The sequence below is a fragment of the Puma concolor genome, chromosome B2 (genome assembly GCF_028749965.1).
Source record: "Puma concolor isolate L17-30 chromosome B2, mPumCon1.1.hap2, whole genome shotgun sequence".
In the NCBI taxonomy this organism is placed as follows: Eukaryota; Metazoa; Chordata; class Mammalia; order Carnivora; family Felidae; genus Puma; species Puma concolor.
In genome coordinates, this window is record NC_141671.1 from 110,514,016 (window position 1) to 110,531,591 (window position 17,576).

Below are 17,576 nucleotides of genomic sequence, written 5' to 3' on the forward strand. Positions count from 1 at the left end.
AAGAATGCAACTGATTTCTGTACATTGATTTTGTATCCTGCAACTTTGCTGAATTCATGTATCAGTTCTAGCAGACTTTTGGTGGAGTCTATCGGATTTTCCATGTATAATATCATGTCATCTGCAAAAAGCGAAAGTTTGACTTCATCTTTGCCAATTTTGATGCCTTTGATTTCCTTTTGTTGTCTGATTGCTGATGCCAGAACTTCCAACACTATGTTAAACAACAGCGGTGAGAGTGGGCATCCCTGTTGTGTTCCTGATCTCAGAGAGAAAGCTCTCAGTTTTTCCCCATTGAGGATGATGTTAGCTGTGGGCTTTTAATAAATGGCTTTTATGATTTTTAAGTATGTTCCTTCTATCCCGACTTTCTCGAGGGTTTTTATTAAGAAAGGGTGCTGAATTTTGTCAAAGGCATTTTCTGCATCGATTGACAGGATCATATGGTTCTTATCTTTTCTTTTATTAATGTGATGTATCACGTTGATTGATTTGCGAATGTTGAACCAGCCATGCAGCCCAGGAATGAATCCCACTTGATCATGGTGAATAATTCTTTTTATATGCTGTTGAATTCGATTTGCTAGTATCTTATTGAGAATTTTTGCATCCATACTCATCAGGGATATTGGCCTGTAGTTCTCTTTTATTACTAGGTCTCTGTCTGCTTTAGGAATCAAAGTAATACTGGCTTCATAGAATGAGTCTGGAAGTTTTCCTTCCCTTTCTATTTTTTGGAATAGCTTAAGAAAGATAGGCATTATCTCTGCTTTAAACGTCTGGTAGGACTCCCCTGGGAAGCCATCTGGTCCTGGACTCTTATTTGTTGGGAGAGTTTTGATAACTGATTCAATTTCTTCGCTGGTTATGGGTCTGTTCAAGCTTTCTATTTCCTCCTGATTGAGTTTTGGAAGAGTGTGGGTGTTTAGGAATTTGTCCATTTCTTCCAGGTTGTCCAGTTTGTTGGCATACAAGTTTTCATAGTATTCCCTGATAATTGCTTATATCTCTGAGGGATTGGTTGTAATCATTCCATTTTCATTCATGATTTTATCTGTTTGGGTCATCTCCCTTTTCTTCTTGAGAAGCCTGGCTAGAGGTTTCTCAATTTTGTTTATTTTTTCAAAAAACCAACTCTTGGTTTTGTTGATCTGCTCTACAGTTTTTTTTAGATTCTATATTGTTTATTTCTGCTCTGATCTTTATTATTTCTCTTCTTCTGCTGGGTTGAGGCTGTCTTTGCTGTTCTGCTTCTATTTCCTTTAGGTGTGCTGTTAGATTTTGTATTTGGGGTCTTTCTTGTTTCTGGAGATAGGCCTGGATTGCAATGTATTTTCCCTCAGGACTGCCTTTGCTGCATCCCAAAGCGTTTGGATTGTTGTATTTTCATTTTCGTTTGTTTCCATATATTTTTTAATTTCTTCTCTAATTGCCTGGTTGACCCATTCATTCTTTAGTAGGGTGTTCTTTAACCTCCATGCTTTTGGAGGTTTTCCAGACTTTTTCCTGTGGTTGATTTCAAGCTTCATAACATTGTGGTCTGAAAATATGCACGGTATGATTTCAATTCTTGTATACTTATGAAGGGCTGTTTTGTAACCCAGTATATGATCTATCTTGGAGAATATTCCATGTTCACTCGAGAAGAAAGTATATTCTGTTGCTTTGGGATGCAGAGTTCTAAATATATCTGTCAAGTCCATCTGATCCAGTGTATCATTCAGGGCCCTTGTTTCTTTATTGACCATGTATCTAGATGATCTATCCATTGTTGTAAGTGGAGTGTTAAAGTCCCCTGCAATTACCACATTCTTATCAATAAGGTTGCTTATGTTTGTGAGTAATTGTTTTATATATTTGGGGGCTCCGGTATTCGGCGCATAGACATTTATAATTGTTAGCTCCTCCTGATGGATAGACCCTGTCACTATTATATAATGCCCTCCTTCATCTCTTGTTACAGCCTTTAATTTAAAGTCTAGTTTGTCTGATAGAAGTATGGCTACTCCAGCTTTCTTTTGACTTCCAGTGGCATGATAAATAGTTCTCCATCCCCTCACTCTCAATCTGAAGGTGTCCTCACGTCTAAAATGAGTCTCTTATAGACAGCAAATAGATGCGTCTTGTTTTTTTATCCATTCTGATAGCCCATGTCTTTTGATTGGCGCATTTAGTACATTTACGTTCATTGTTATTATAGAAAGATATGGGTTTAGAGTCATTGTGATGTCCATAGGTTTATGCTTGTAGCGATGTCTCTGGTACTTTGTTTCACAGGATCCCCCTTAGGATCTCTTGTAGGGCTGGTTGAGTGGTGACGAATTCCTTCAGTTTTTGTTTGTTTGGGAAGACCTTTATCTCTCCTTCTATTCTAAATGACAGACTTGCTGGATAGAGGATTCTTGGCTGCATATATTTTCTGTTCATCACATTGAAGATCTCCTGCCATTCCTTTCTGGCCTGCCAAGTTTCAGTAGAGAGATTGGTCACGAGTCTGATAGGTCTCCCTTTATATGTTAGAGCACATTTATCTCTAGCTGCTTTCAGAATTTTCTCTTTATCCTTGTATTTTGCCAGTTTCACTATGATATGTCGTACAGAAGATCGATTCAAGTTACGTCTGAAGGGAGTTCTCTGTGCTTCTTGGATTTCAATGCCTTTTTCCTTCCCCAGATCAGGGAGGTTCTCAGCTATTATTTCTTCAAGTACACCTTCTGCACCTTTCCCTCTCTCTTCCTCCTCTGGAATACCAATTATGCATACATTATTTCTCTTCAGTGCATCAGTTAGTTCTCTAATTTTCCCCTCATACTCCTGGATTTTTTAATCTCTCTTTTTCGCAGCTTCTTCTTTTTCCATAATTTTATCTTCTAGTTCACCTATTCTCTCCTCTGCCTCTTCAATCTGAGCCGTAGTTGTCTCCATTTTATTTTGCAAACTCGTTGATAGCATTTTTTAGCTCCTCTTGGCTGTTCCTTAGTCCCTTGATCTCTGTAGCAAGAGATTCTCTGCTGTCCTTTATACTGTTTTCAAGCCCAGTGATTAATTTTATGACTATTATTCTATATTCAGTTTCTGTTATATTGTTTAAATCATTTTTGATCAGTTCAATAGCTGTTATTTCCTGGACGTTTTTCTGAGGGGAATTCTTCCGTTTCGTCATTTTGGATAGCCCCTGGAGTGGTGCAGGACTGCAGGGCACTTCCCCTGTGCTGTCTTGAATAACTTGCGTTGGTGGGCGGGGCCGCAGTCAGACCTGATGTCTGCCCCCAGCCCACCGCTGGGGCCACAGTCAGACTGGTGTGTGCCTTCTCTTCCCCTCTCCTAGCGGCGGGATTCACTGTGGGGTGGCTTGGCCCGTCAGGGCTACTTGCACACTGCCAGGCTTGTGGTGCTGGGGATCTGGTGTATTAGCTGGGGTGGATCGGCAAGGTGCACAGGGGTGGGAGGGGCAGGCTTAGCTCGCTTTTCCTTCGGAGATCCACTTCAGGAGGGGCCCTGTGGCACCGGGAGAGAGTCAGACCCGCCAGAGGGATGGATCCGCTGAAGCACAGCATTGGGTGTTTGCGCAGTGCAAGCAAGTTCCCTGGCAGGAACTGGTTCCCTTTGGGATTTTGGCTGGCATCTGGATGGGCGAGGGAGATGGCACTGGCGAGTGCGTTTGTTCCCCGCCAAGCTGAGCTCTGTCCTCCGGGGCTCAACAACTCTCCTTCCTGTTGTCCTCTAGCCCTCCCGTTCTCTGAGCAGAGCTGTTAGCTTATAACCTTCCACATGTCAAGTCCCACTTGCTGTCGGAACACACTCCATCTGGCCCCTCCCCTTTTGCAAGCCAGACTCGGGGGCTCTGCTTGGCCGGCGGGGCCGCCCCTCTGCCCCGGCTCCCTCCCGCCATTCCGTGGAGCGCGCACTGCCTCTCCATCCTTCCTACCCTCTTCTGTGGGCCTCTCATCTGCGCTTGGCTCCGGAGACTCTGTTCTGCTAGTCTTCTGGTGGTTTTCTGGGTTAATTAGGCAGTGTAGGTGGAATCTCAGTGATCAGCAAGACATGCGGTGAGCCCAGCATCCTCCTACGCTGCCATCTTCCCAAGATCCTCAATGATAGTCTCTTTAATAAAATTTGCTAGAAAAACTGCACATTTACATGTGAAAGAACAAAACTGGACCCCTATCTTACACTACTAACCAAAAAGTAGCTCAAAATGGATTAAAGATTTTAAATGTAAAACCTGAAGCCTTTAAAACTCCTAGAAGAAAACCTTTAAAACACCTTTTGACAATGATCTGGGCAATAATTTTTTTCAATATGACATCAAAAAGCATAATCAGCAAAAGCAAAAATCAATAAGTGGGGTTGCATTAAATTAAAGATACTGCACAGAAAACAACAACAAAATAATCAATACAGTGAAAAGGCAATCTATTGAATACGAGAAAATATTTTCAAATCTGATATGGTATTAATATACAAAATTCAACATCAAACCCCCAACAATCAGATTTTTAAAAATAGGCAGAGGAACTGAGAGACATTTTTTTTTAAGACATAGAAATGGCCAACAGGTACATGAAAAAGTACTGACCATCATTAATCATCAGAGAAATGCAAACCAAAACCAGAGTGAAATATCACTCACACCTCTTAGAGTGGCTATTACCAAAAAGAAGAGAGATAACATATGAAGAAAAGGAAACCTTTGTGCACTGTGATGGAACAGTAATTGGTATAGGAACTAGGGAAAGTAGTATGGACGTCCCTTCCAAAACTATAACCAGAACTATCATATGATCTGTAATATTCCAATTATGGTTATATCTCTGAAGGAAATGATACAGGACCTCAAAGATATCTGCACTCCAATGATCATCACAGCATTATTCACAATAGCCAAGAAAAAAGTTGAACTCATAGAAACTTAGAGTAGATTGGTGGTTAATGAAGGTTGGGGGGAGTAAGGGACATGAAAAGATATTGGTCAAAGGGTTCACCCTCTTAGTAATGAAATGAATAAGTTCTGGGAATCTAATGTACAGCAGGGTAATTATAGTTAACTATAGTTATCAATATTGTATTGTGTACCTGGAATTTGCTAAGAGAGTAGATCTTAAATGTTCTCACTAAAAAAATTAATAAATAAAAATAACTATGCTATAACTATATTAGGTGATATATTAACTAGCCTTACCATGGTAATCATTTGACAATATAAATGTACACCAAATCACTTTTTTTACCTTAAGTTTATTAAATGATGTTATTTGTCAAATATATCTCAAAAAAACCCTGAAAAATTATATATATTAGTACAATCTAATGTAAAACATTAGATTAATATGTTGGTCTGGAAAAACTAGTAATAACATACATTTTCATTTAAAAATTGAGGGAACTGTGAGGATATTAGTACCTATGTTTTCTTTCATCGTTTTTTGAAAGCTTTACATGGTTATTTCACTAATGTTCCTAGTGAATGTTTTCCAGACCTTGGCTACATGCATTATGGTCTAGTAACATTATCTGGAAGCTTGTTAGAAATGCAGAATTGTTCAGTCCAACTGAATCAGATATTGCAAATTAACAACAGATAATCTGTATGCACATTAAAGTATGAAAAGCATTGACCTTGATAACTCAAAGTTTGAGAGTTAAAAAGTAAAAGTAACCTTCATAACTCCATCCTTTATTTAGTGATTCTTTCAGGAGTAGGGTACGGCCGTGGGAGCTTATTCTGGATGTGGGCAATTGTTTAAAACTGAGACCATCATCAACAACAACAAAAGTTCAAAAGAATTAGGATTTTATCATTGATATTGAACTGTTAGTGAATGCCAATAATTTAAAAATACTAATTTTAGTCAGTTTTATTATTATTTTAAAATTTTCGACATCCAATCCATTCCCTTATCACATACACTTGTGGTGGGCCAGCCTTATGACCTCACTCTTTATGTTGTCTACAGAACATTATTGTTGTTATTGTGTTTTTCTTTTGTGATACTATTTTTCTTAAGTTTTTAAATTCCAGTTAACATACAGTGTAATATTAGTTTCAGGTGTAGAATTTAGCAATTGATCACTTACATACAACACCCAGTGCTCATCACAACTAGTGCCCTCCTTACTACCATCACCTATTTAACCCATCCCTCCACCACCTCCCCTCTAGTAGCCCTCAGTTTGTTCTCCATAGTTAAGGGTCTGTTTCTTGGCTTGCCTCTCTTTTTTTCCCCTATTCATTTGTTTTGTTTCTTAAATTCCACATATAAGTGAAATCATATGGTACTTGTCTTTCTCTGATTGCCTCATTTTGTTTAGCATAATACTCTCTAACTCCCTCCATGTCATTGCAAATGGCAAGATTTCATTATTTTTATGGCTGAGTAATATTCCATTGTGTATATAAATCACCTCTTCTTTATCCATGTATCAGTCCACAGACATTTGGCCTCTTTCCTTAATTTAGCTATTGTTAATAATTCTGCTATAAACACCAGGGTGCACATATCCCTTCAAATTAGTATTTTTGTATCCTTTGGGTAAATACCTAGTAGTGCAATTGCCAGACTACAGGGTAATTCTATTTTTCACTTTTTGAAGAACCTCCATACTGTTTTCCAGAGTGGCTGCTCTAGTTTGCATTCCTGCTAATGGTGCAAAAGGATTCCTCTTTCTCCACATCCTTGTAAATACGTTTTGTTTCCTGTGTTGTTAATTTTAGCCATTCTGACTGGCATGAGGTGGTATCTCATTGTAGTTTTGATTTGTATTTCCCTGATAATGAGTTACATTGATCAATTTTTCATGTGTCTGTTAGCCATCTGTATGTCTTCTTTAGTAAAATGTCTGCTCATGTCTCCTGACCATTTTTTTTAACTGGATTATTTGGTTTTTGGGTGTTGAGTTCTTTATATATTTTGGATACTACAAAAGACCCTGAATGGCTAAAGCAATCTCAAAAAAGAGAAGCAATGCTGGAAGCATCACAATTCCGGATTTTAAGTTATATTACAAAGCTGTAGTCAGCAAGACAGTATGGTACTGGCACAAAAACAGACACATAGATCAATGGAACAGAACAGAAAATCCAGAAATGAACCAATAACTACATGGTCAATTAATATTTGACAAAGCAGGGAAGATTATCAAATGGGAAAAAACAGTCTCTCCAACAAATAGTGTTGGGAAACCTGGACAGCAATATGCAAAAGAATGAAACTGGACCACTTTTTTACACCACACACAAAAATTTAGGTGGAGGAAACACCTAAATGTGAGACAGGAAATCATCAAAATTCTAGAGGAAAACATAGGCAGTAACCTCTCTGACTTTGGCTATAGCAACTTCTTACTAGACACATTTCCTGAGGCAAGGGAAACAAAAGCAAAAATAAATAAATTATTGGGACTTCATCTGCACAGCAAAGGAAACAGTCAACAAGACTAAAAAGCAACCTACAGAATGAGAGATATTTGCAAATGACATATCTTTTGTGATACTATTTCCCATGTATTTAAAATATGATATTCATTGTGGGGGTGCCTGAACAGGTCAGTCAGTTAAGCATCTGATTCTTGGTTTCAGCTCAGGTCATGATCTGATGGTTTTGTGAGTTCTAGCCCCGCATCAGGCTCTGTGCTCACAGTGTGGAGCCTGCTTGGGATTCTTGATCTTCCTCTTTCCTCTCCCTCTGCCCCTCTCCCACTCATACTGTCTCTGTTTCTCTCAAAGTAAATAAATAAACTTAAAATATGATATTCATTGTGAATAGAAAATGGCCATAATGGTACAGAAGATCTTTTAAAAATGATCCAATATCACACAAAGAATGGTCATCAAGCCAGAAAATGTAGAGCATATTTCTAGATCTCCTGACTTTTACCTTAATGTCCATACACCTGGTTCCATATAATGTCAATTTCTAGATCCATCATAGGGAACTGAGTAGTGGTGAACAGGAAGTTAGAGAGGTCCATGTACATATGTTACTTTCACCTTAGGCCTTTATTTCAAGTCTCTAACAGTTCCTCCCATGTACCTAGGTGCGCATGTAAAGATGGAGGAGGCAAGGAGTGATTCTGTTGCATCAGGACTCCATGACTAAACTGTTTTCTTTTTTTTAAACAAGGATGGAAACAGCTGTTCTGAAACATTTAAAAACTGCATTCACCCTTGACAAACAAAATAGATTTCTGAGGCATCTTTTTTTATACCAAGTAAAAAGATCTTTTGAAAACAGAAAAGACAAGTTAGTTTTGCTCATTTTTTTATTTTTGTTTTTTAGTACTCATAAATTTTAGCCGAGGGAATTCATTGCTTGTAGAGTAAAAACGAATAGCACTTTTAAGAGTAAGAAGAAAGCAGCCAGTGTGAATGCTTTTCAACCCAGCATGATCAGCACTCTCCAGCTGCAAAGAGAAGGTGCTATGTTTTAGAGGAAAGCCCCCTTATCTGAGTACTAGTTGACTCCAGGGGAAGTTATCACCAATGATGGACCAGTACTTTCACTGCCTCCTCTACCATTTCTCTCTCCTGAGTGAAGTCTCTCAATCATGGTACTGCATTGGGCCATGATATACATTTGAGATAGAGTTAGAGATGTGGGCTATTCATCTTTGCTTTCAGCCCTGCAACCATTACAGAGGACGTATCTGCTGCATTTGTTTTATCACGAGGAAGCTCTGTCACCCTTCCTTTATATCACCCAGCATTTTAGAACTAAAAACAAAACAAACAAACAAAAAGAACAATCTCAACTACACAGTGCTAACAATAGGAAGGTGAATGAAATGGCATCACCAAGTGGTAACCTATCTTTTTTAGTTGTTCCAGCAAACCCTATTAAAAAAAGCACTATGACAATCTATTATTAATGACCAATTTGTGTTGTAGTAATCAATAGAGAATATTGTCTAAAATGTGAAGAAATATGCTGATGATCATATTTTTTTAAATGATTATTTATTTTTGAGAGAGAGAGAGAGAGTATGAGTGAGGGATGGGCAGAGAGAGAGGGAGACAAAATCTGAAGCAGGCTCCAGGCTCCGAGCTGTCAACACAGAGCCCAACGTGAGGTTCAAACTCACAAACAGTGAGATCATGACCTGAACCGAAGTCAGATGCTTAACTGAATGAGCCACCCAGGCACCCTTTGATGATCATTCTTTATAATTATTACAAGTCTGCACCCAAAGAAGGTTCCAAGATGAGCCATGGTTCAAAAAGAAGGCAATTTTGTGTCACAGGATATTTGTTTGGGGCTAGTCCAGAATAGGGTTTGTTTTCCTGGAAAGATCAGTGGAGAAGCTAACTATTCTGTGAAACTGACCAAGTAGCTTTCAGTTATATCCACTCTGAATGATTATATAATTCAAAAAATAATTTTAAACAAATGATGGATCACCAAAACCTGTTTACAACCAATTGAGAAAAAGACATAAGGTTAAGTGATAATTATATATAATTGTCCAAAATGGTGGCTGGATTAACTAATAAATGTGTTGCTAAATATTTACTTTAAACACAGTTATGTGTGGACTATTCATGAACTAAAAAAATATTGTAAACCAAAAGTGGTATTCATAAACTCTTCTGACAACTCCTTTATTCCAGAGGTAAAATTAGGAACCAACTGGAAGGAGATGCACAAGGTACAATGTCACCATATTTGTTGAACTATAGGGCATATAACAAGGAGGCTGAAGCTTCAAACTTTTCCCTTTTGGAGTTAATAATCTAGGGAAGTAAATAAGATACATGCTAAAATGTAACAAAAAGCACAATGGCTATATAGAACTGTATCAGTTGTGAACTGCAAATTATAAATGCTACAGCATTTAGAATTGTAAAAGTGTTTTGTTTGTTTTGTCATTTATTTAAGAGAGAGTGTGTGAGTGGAAGAGGGGCAGAGAGAGAGGAGGAAAGAATCCCAAACAGGCTCCATGCCTGCTCAAATATGTAGGTTCTATAGGGAGAGGAAAAAAATGGGGTCAGTTGACTTCATAATTTTGAGGTATCTATAGGCCATGCAGGTGAAAAAGCTTAGAGGTGATCAAAAATGAAGTCTGTTATTTAGAAAACGGTTTAAGAAACATATGTTGGCAGTAATTGAAGCCTTTTCCATGGATGGAATTTGGTTAGAGATGTTATTACAGAAGAGGGAAAAGAAGAAGAATAATATATTCTAGATAATATTACCAGGTATGCGGCAAGCCTGAAAAGTAAGATTATTTGAAAGAACCTCATGACTTTACAGAGGAGTAAAGAGAATCATGAGAAACTGGTATCATTTCATAATTTGCTTTTCTGAGCATTTGTATAAAAACAGTACAAAACATAGTTTGTCATAGCTTAAATATTCTCTCCCTGAAGGAGTCCCTAACTTAAATCACCTTAATGGCACAAACTCTAAGAGCTCATAATAGTGTGTGAGGAATGATCAATAATAGTAAGACTCACAATTCAGAAGACAAAGTTTTGTTCGGTTTATGTGATTTAAACATTTTGAGATCATTATTTCTCATTTTCTTATTGGGCATTCAACTTAATATTATTTAGTAGGTAATGAGCAGACAATTCAGATAAGTGATTATCATTGATGGAAGTTTTCCTGGTAGGTATCATTTATATAATCTACTTGTTTCAACCTTTATTCAATTAGATACCATTTAAGGCTTTTAAAAATTATTATTTCTTTCTCATTATGATTGAATATGCTCTCTGATACTAATCCAGAGAAGGAACCACTAATATTTTTTCAAATGTTTATTTATTTTGAGAGAGAGAGAGAGCACACACACACACATGTGAGTGGGGGAAGGGCAGAGAAGGAGAGAGAGCAGAGAAGAGCCTGACACAGGGCTTGAACTCAGGAACTGTGGGGTCATGCCCTGAGCAGAAATCAATAGTCAGATGATTAACCAACTGAGCCACCCATGCACCCCTAACATTTATTTTTAAAGATAGTTGGGAGATCTGCAGCAAAACTGAGATAATGCCAACTTTCCTGTCATAGCATTCATTCAGTAATTTTGTCTCAATATTTCCTCGGTTGCTTAAAAACCATTCTTATTTTCCAAATGCTATATTTTTCTATATTATTTTAGTTGATTATAATTTGGTGTTTCAGTGAATTGGGACTGAAATTCATTATACTGTATTGTTTTTGCTGTAAAGAGTAGCTACTACGAGAGTATAAGTAGGCATTCCATATTCAATTGAAAAGTGCAATGCTGGCATGATTATCATAATGGGATCCAGATATCTCTAAACATGATTTTACCAAAGCATGGTCTATAAAATCCAGGTATCAGTGAAAGCAAACTTCAGCATCTAATGCAAAGGCCTCTAATACTGACCTAGCATTTATTTTGATATCAGAGTTTAAAACATGAACACAGTATGTTAAAACGTCATTAATTGCTCCTAATTCAAATCCACAATCATATACCAAGTAGACGCAGGGCCCTTTGGTTGTTTTCTCTATGAAAAAACAAAATTTCTCAATTGTAATAAATTCTCATGTTTCTAGGCAGGACCTATCTTAAACATGTTACTTACAAATGAAATACACCAGGAAAAACAGATTTTGATTGAATAGAAACGGAGAAAAAACAAGATTGTGCTGATCTATAATAAAAGCAGAAGACACACAAGAGAAGAATGTGAAAGCAGATAAACAAGCTGGAAAGGAGTTGTGAGTTGTGACTTAGGGGAAAATTTTGAAGCTGAAATTTCATGAACAGGAGCTGGAAAAGAAAATTATGTGCTAAATAGTTAAATATTTCAAAATAATTTTCTCCAGGCTGGATATTCTAAACTAAGTGTTACAAAGTTGTTATTAATCACTGTCAGGGAAATATGACTGGGTATGTTATACATTATAAAGGAAATAAAAGTGTTCAATATAGTATTATTTTCCCTGAGACGAATGGGACATTTAAGTCATCTATAGATATTACTGAACTGACTGATATAAGAAATGATATTATACTTTAGAAGTGAACTATGCTCCTCTGTATAGGAGGATAATATAAACGGGAAAACAGGAGATACTGAATAAGGCAAAGGGGCTGAATTTGTTATACCGATTTGAGATTAATTTTCAAATTTAATCTAGTAGGATACTGCCCAATTAAGTTATGCATCTTCAATTCCTAGAGAATCGCCTGTTTCCAGATAGACATTATTTTGTTTTCTCATTTCCAAGCTGCCTGGAAAAATACAGCAGCCTGTGACAGGTGAAACTTTAAGAAAAATTTGGCGGTCAGAGCTTCTCTCCTTAAAAGAAGCCATGAGCCTGTGGTTCCAGAATATACTTCCATGACGTGTGTGGAATGAGGATGGTGATATAATAGGATTGGGGGACTTGGAGGGCCGTGGGACTACTGGCAAATATAGTGGAAAGCCAAGTATCAATGATGTAATAATGTCTTCCCTGTGACATCACCAAAATGTAAGTACATTTCCTAAACACTACAAAAGGCCAAACTGATTTATTCTCTGGAAGGGGATAAGGGACATAACTCAGCACTGGATCTAATCCAAAACTGGGTACCCCCTAAATATTATCCTGAAAGTAACTACAAATTCTGGGGATACAAATCTAAACAACAACCACAAGAGGACTCCAGTGACTGAACCAAAGCAGGCAGAATTTGGACATGAGGTAAAAATGTGAATCAGGCAATAGGCATAGGATGAGTCCCTCCTCTAGCACTCTGCAACTTGACTCAGAGGAGAGCTGCAGTCACAGGAAGGAGGCACCAGGTGCTAAAATTCTAGTATAAAAACATGCTGCTTTCCAGGCCAGGGAGTCCAGATAGAGGAGTCTGGGCTCAATACAGGTTCCCAGGGCATTTTATGGTTCATGGTTTTGCCCTCTTCTATGTAAGAGACTATTGCCTACCCAATTTCACAAATATTTTTTTCTTCTATTCTTTTTTCCTAAGAAATTTATACTTTTAGATTTTAAACTTAGAAGTATGAATATATATATATGTACATATAATATGTGTATATTGTTATATACATACATATATAAATTTATGCATATATATGTATATAAATATGTTATATGTATACATATATGTGTGTTGTATATACATGTATTTATAAATATACTACATATAAAATATATAAAATAAAAAATATCTAAAACGAATCCAAATTAATGACCACTTTACAAAATACATAACCAGTACTCTTCAAAATTCTCAGTGTCATTAAAAACAAGGGGAGTCTGAGACCATGAGAAGCCCATGACAATTAAATGTAGTGCGGTAACCTGTATGGGATCCTGGAACACAAAAAGAACATTAAGTAAAAACTAAAAAAAATCAGAATAAAGTATGACTTTAATTAATAATAATGTGTTAATATAGGTGCATTAGTTTCAATACTATATCATACTAGAGCCAAATGTTCATTATAGGATAATTGGATATAGGTTCTATGGAAAATGTGTACTATCTTCAAAATTTTTCTGTAAATTTAAAATTCTTCTAAGAAATAAAACATCACAAAATTTAAAGGATAAATGATCAAATCCCCAATCATATTGGAAATTTTTACAACCGTATAAAAAACTGCTAGAAAACTACACAAAATACAATAAAGAATTACAGGATTTATATAATTTTTAGTCATTTCAACTATTTCAATGAAATAATTGAAATTTGCAAAACTTTATTTTCACCAACTGCAGAATGAGGTTTTTTTTCAAGTACATAGTTTGTTTCCCCTGATAAACCATAAGGTGAACCATTATACAGGTCTCAAATTTAAAAAGACTAAATTCAGGGGCGCCTGGGTGGCTCAGTTGGGTAAGCATCTGGCTTCGGCTCAGGTCATGATCTCACAGTCCATGAGTTCAAGCCCTGCCTTGGACTCTGTGCTGACTGTTCAGGGCCTGGCCTGCTTCAGATTCTGTGTCTCCCTCTCTCTCTCTGCCCCTTCCCCACTTGTGCTCTCTCTCTCTCTCTCTCTCTCTCTCTCTCTCTCTCACTCTCTCTCTCTCAAAAATAAATGAAACATTAAAAAAATTAAAAAATAAAATGACTAAATTCAGAGTATCTTCTCTGAACACAATACAATTAAAATTGAAATAGATAAAAAGATAAAAAATAAGATTCCAAATGTTATGCAAACTTGATAATACATTTCTAAAAAATCAAATGGGTAAAAAAAAGAAAAAAGGTAATAGAAATTATTTTGAACTAAATAGTACTGAAAACACAATAGATCAAAATGTATGCAATGCAGCTAAAGAAGTGAGTAGAGGGAAACACGTAGCACATACGTCTTAATACATCAGAAATAAAACTAAAATCAATGGTCTAAAACTCTACATCAAAAAGCTGGGGGAGAGAGTTGGGCCACTTGGGTGACTCAGTCGGTTAAATGTCGACTTCGGCTCATGTCATGATTTCATGGCTCATGAGTTCAAGCCCCACATTGGGCTCTGTACTAACAGCTCAGAGACTGGAGCCTGCTTCACATTCTATGTCTCCCTCTCTCCTTGCCCCTTCCCCACTCAGGCTCTGTCTCTCCTTCAAAAATAAATAAACATTAAAAAAAAAAAAAAAAAAAGGTGGGGCAGAGGGGAGTAAAACCAAAAAAGTATGAAGGAGAAGATCATGAACAGGAACATATGAAATAGAAACTGACACACAATGAGAAGTTATCAAAGTAAATAGCTAGAGCTACTTCTTTGAAGTTGGCAACTAGTTACATTGCTCAAGAGAAAAAGATAGATACAGATATATAGAATGTGAAGACATAGCCTAAGTCCATTTAGAAACTTGTATATCCAAAATGCAAATGCATATACTGATGGACTTGGAAGACAAATACATGTAAAAATAAGGTCTTGGCACTAGTCACAGGACCAGTAAAAATCTTTTACTTAACAAAACTAGAAGTATTAAACTGTCAATAAAACTTAGAAGTTAGATGCAGAGATGAGGATTGTGGCAGAAAGAGGTTATTAAAATAATACCAAGTTTTTGTATATAAGTGAGAAGGACTGATGAAGAAGAATGTGATAACGTTCTTGAATATTTTTCTTAGTTTATTTGGCATGAGTGGAAGAGTACAGAGATATACTTCATATTTTTATTTTGCAATAAAAATGCTAATAATTGACCCCTATTATTATTACCTATTTACTTTTAATAATAAATTCCCTAGAGTTAGTAGGGCAAATTCCCAGCTATAGCTTCCATTTCCTAGATTCTTTTGCTATTAGTTGTGATCCGTCAATTAAGTAGTATCAGCCAAATACATATGAGTAGAAGTGATGTGCCACTTGCAGAGGAAACCTTTTAAAAAACAAGTGATTCCATTTCCTTTGTGCCTTCTTATGGATTAGACATTTAAATTACTTATAAGTGGTAAGTAATTAAGACAATTACAGATTGTAATAAATTCTATGAAGAAAATGAAGACTACCTCATGCAAGGGAATCTACTCTAGTTAGGATGGATCAGGGAAGGTCTCTGAAGAAATGATATGTAGCTGGTACCTAGTGTAAAGAAGGTTTTGGAGAAAGAGCATTCTAGGCAGAGAGGACAGCAAATGAAAGATCTTGAGAATGTAATATATCTGCTGTCTTTGAGAAAAAGAAAGGAGCTCTGGGTGGCTAAAGCTTAAGGTGGGCGAAGAACCAATGAGAGGTGAGGTCAAAGGAAATGAAGAGAGGCTAAGATTTTACTCTAATTGTTTATCAACCTTTTGGATCTATTGGGCTTTAGGCATATCTATTTTTAAGTGGCATACAAGAGGATTATTTTCTCTTTTTAAATGGTGAATGATCTGTGAGTTGCTATAATAAATGCTAAATTTCTGTATATCCTTACAATCTTATACTGTGTTTTACCCTTACAAGTCATTTTCTTTACCTCCTTTTTCTTTTCCTTTTTGGCATGTTTCTGGTTTAGAAGTTAAAAATTCTACCTGAGGCACCTGGGTGACTCAGTTGATTAAACATCAGACTTTGACTCAGGTCATGATCTCACGGTTTGTGGGTTCGAGCCCTGCATGGGGCTCTATGCTGTTAGCATGCCCCTCCCCTGCTCGCATGATTTCTCTCTCTCAAAAATAAATAAACATTACAAAAATTCTACCTGAGGATGGCTAGTGGTTATGGTCACATTTTTTTAATTGCACACTTTACTAAAACAAACAACAACAAAAATAAACCTTAGAAATCCACTCTCTTTAGAGTAACAAAAAGTCTTAGAATGCTTTTTAAATCACTAGCCTATTTAAGTTATTACCAATTTTTTTCATTTCACTTTGCTTTTGTGTCTTCAAAAGTCATAATTATTATAACTATATTATTCAAAACATCCTTATATAGATTTACTGACATGTTTATCAATGTCTGTGTTCAACAATCCCTTTTACATCTCACTTTTCCTCCTGAGTTTTTTTTTTTTTTTTTAAAGCACATTCCCTATTAGTTCTCTCATTAGTGGGCTGTGATTGTTAATTTGCCTGTTGTTTTACTTGCTTAAAAACCGTAATTTCATCTTCATTTTTTAGGTATATATATATATATACTTTTTGAGAGAGAGAGAGAGAGAGAGAGAGAGAGAGAGAGACAGAGAGCACACTGAGGAGGGGGAGAGAGAGGAAGAGAGAGAGTGAGAGAGAGAGAGGATCCCAAGCAGGCTCCACACTGCCAGCATGGAGTCCAATGCGGGACTTACAATCATGAACTGCAAGAATATGACCTGAGCTGAAATCTAGAGTAGGACTCTTAACCAACTGAGCCACCTAGGTGCTCCCATCCTTATTTTTTTAATGATGCTTTAATGACATATGCAATTCTAGACTAACAGTTATGTTTCCACAGTGCTTTTAGGATATTAACCCAGTATCTTCTGGACTCTATTATTCTTGCTGTTAGCAATTATTGTTGTTATAATGATTATATTAATACAATTACTATTATGTTTATTATTTTGAAGTTAGCTATCAGTCTAATTGTTTTTTATTGGTTAGAAACGTGTATTTCCTTCATACTTGATTACTTTAGGATCACAGACTATACCAGAAATAGATCCACTTATTTATTTTAATCTATCTGAAAGAAATTGTTTTCCTAAATCTGAAGATTCATGTGGTTCCTCAAGGCTTCCTCATTACCATTTTGAGGTCAATGCACAGATTGGCAAATGAGCATGATCCTTCCTTAAGCAGACCCATGAGCCTGGTGATAAGCAAAATAAGGCCTGCCACAGACACTGAAGCAGTCTTCCAGTGGGAATAGACACAAATCAATACATATCTGTTGAATTACTCAATAAAATGAGATTCCAAACAGTAATTTTTTTTAACTCATCTATGTCTTGCAAGAAAAAAGCAACTATACAATGAACTAAAAATGAAGGTCAAAGACAAGTCACAAATATGTGTTTTAAGACAGTATAATAAAATATTCTTAGGGAAGGAGCAGAACCTAAAAATGAACAGATTTTTGTAGTTCTGATGGTAATTCAGTTACTTTTCAAGTTATCTACAGAAGTAAAACAATATTTCCCTGAGTATAGATTATTTTATTTTTAAAAAATAAGAT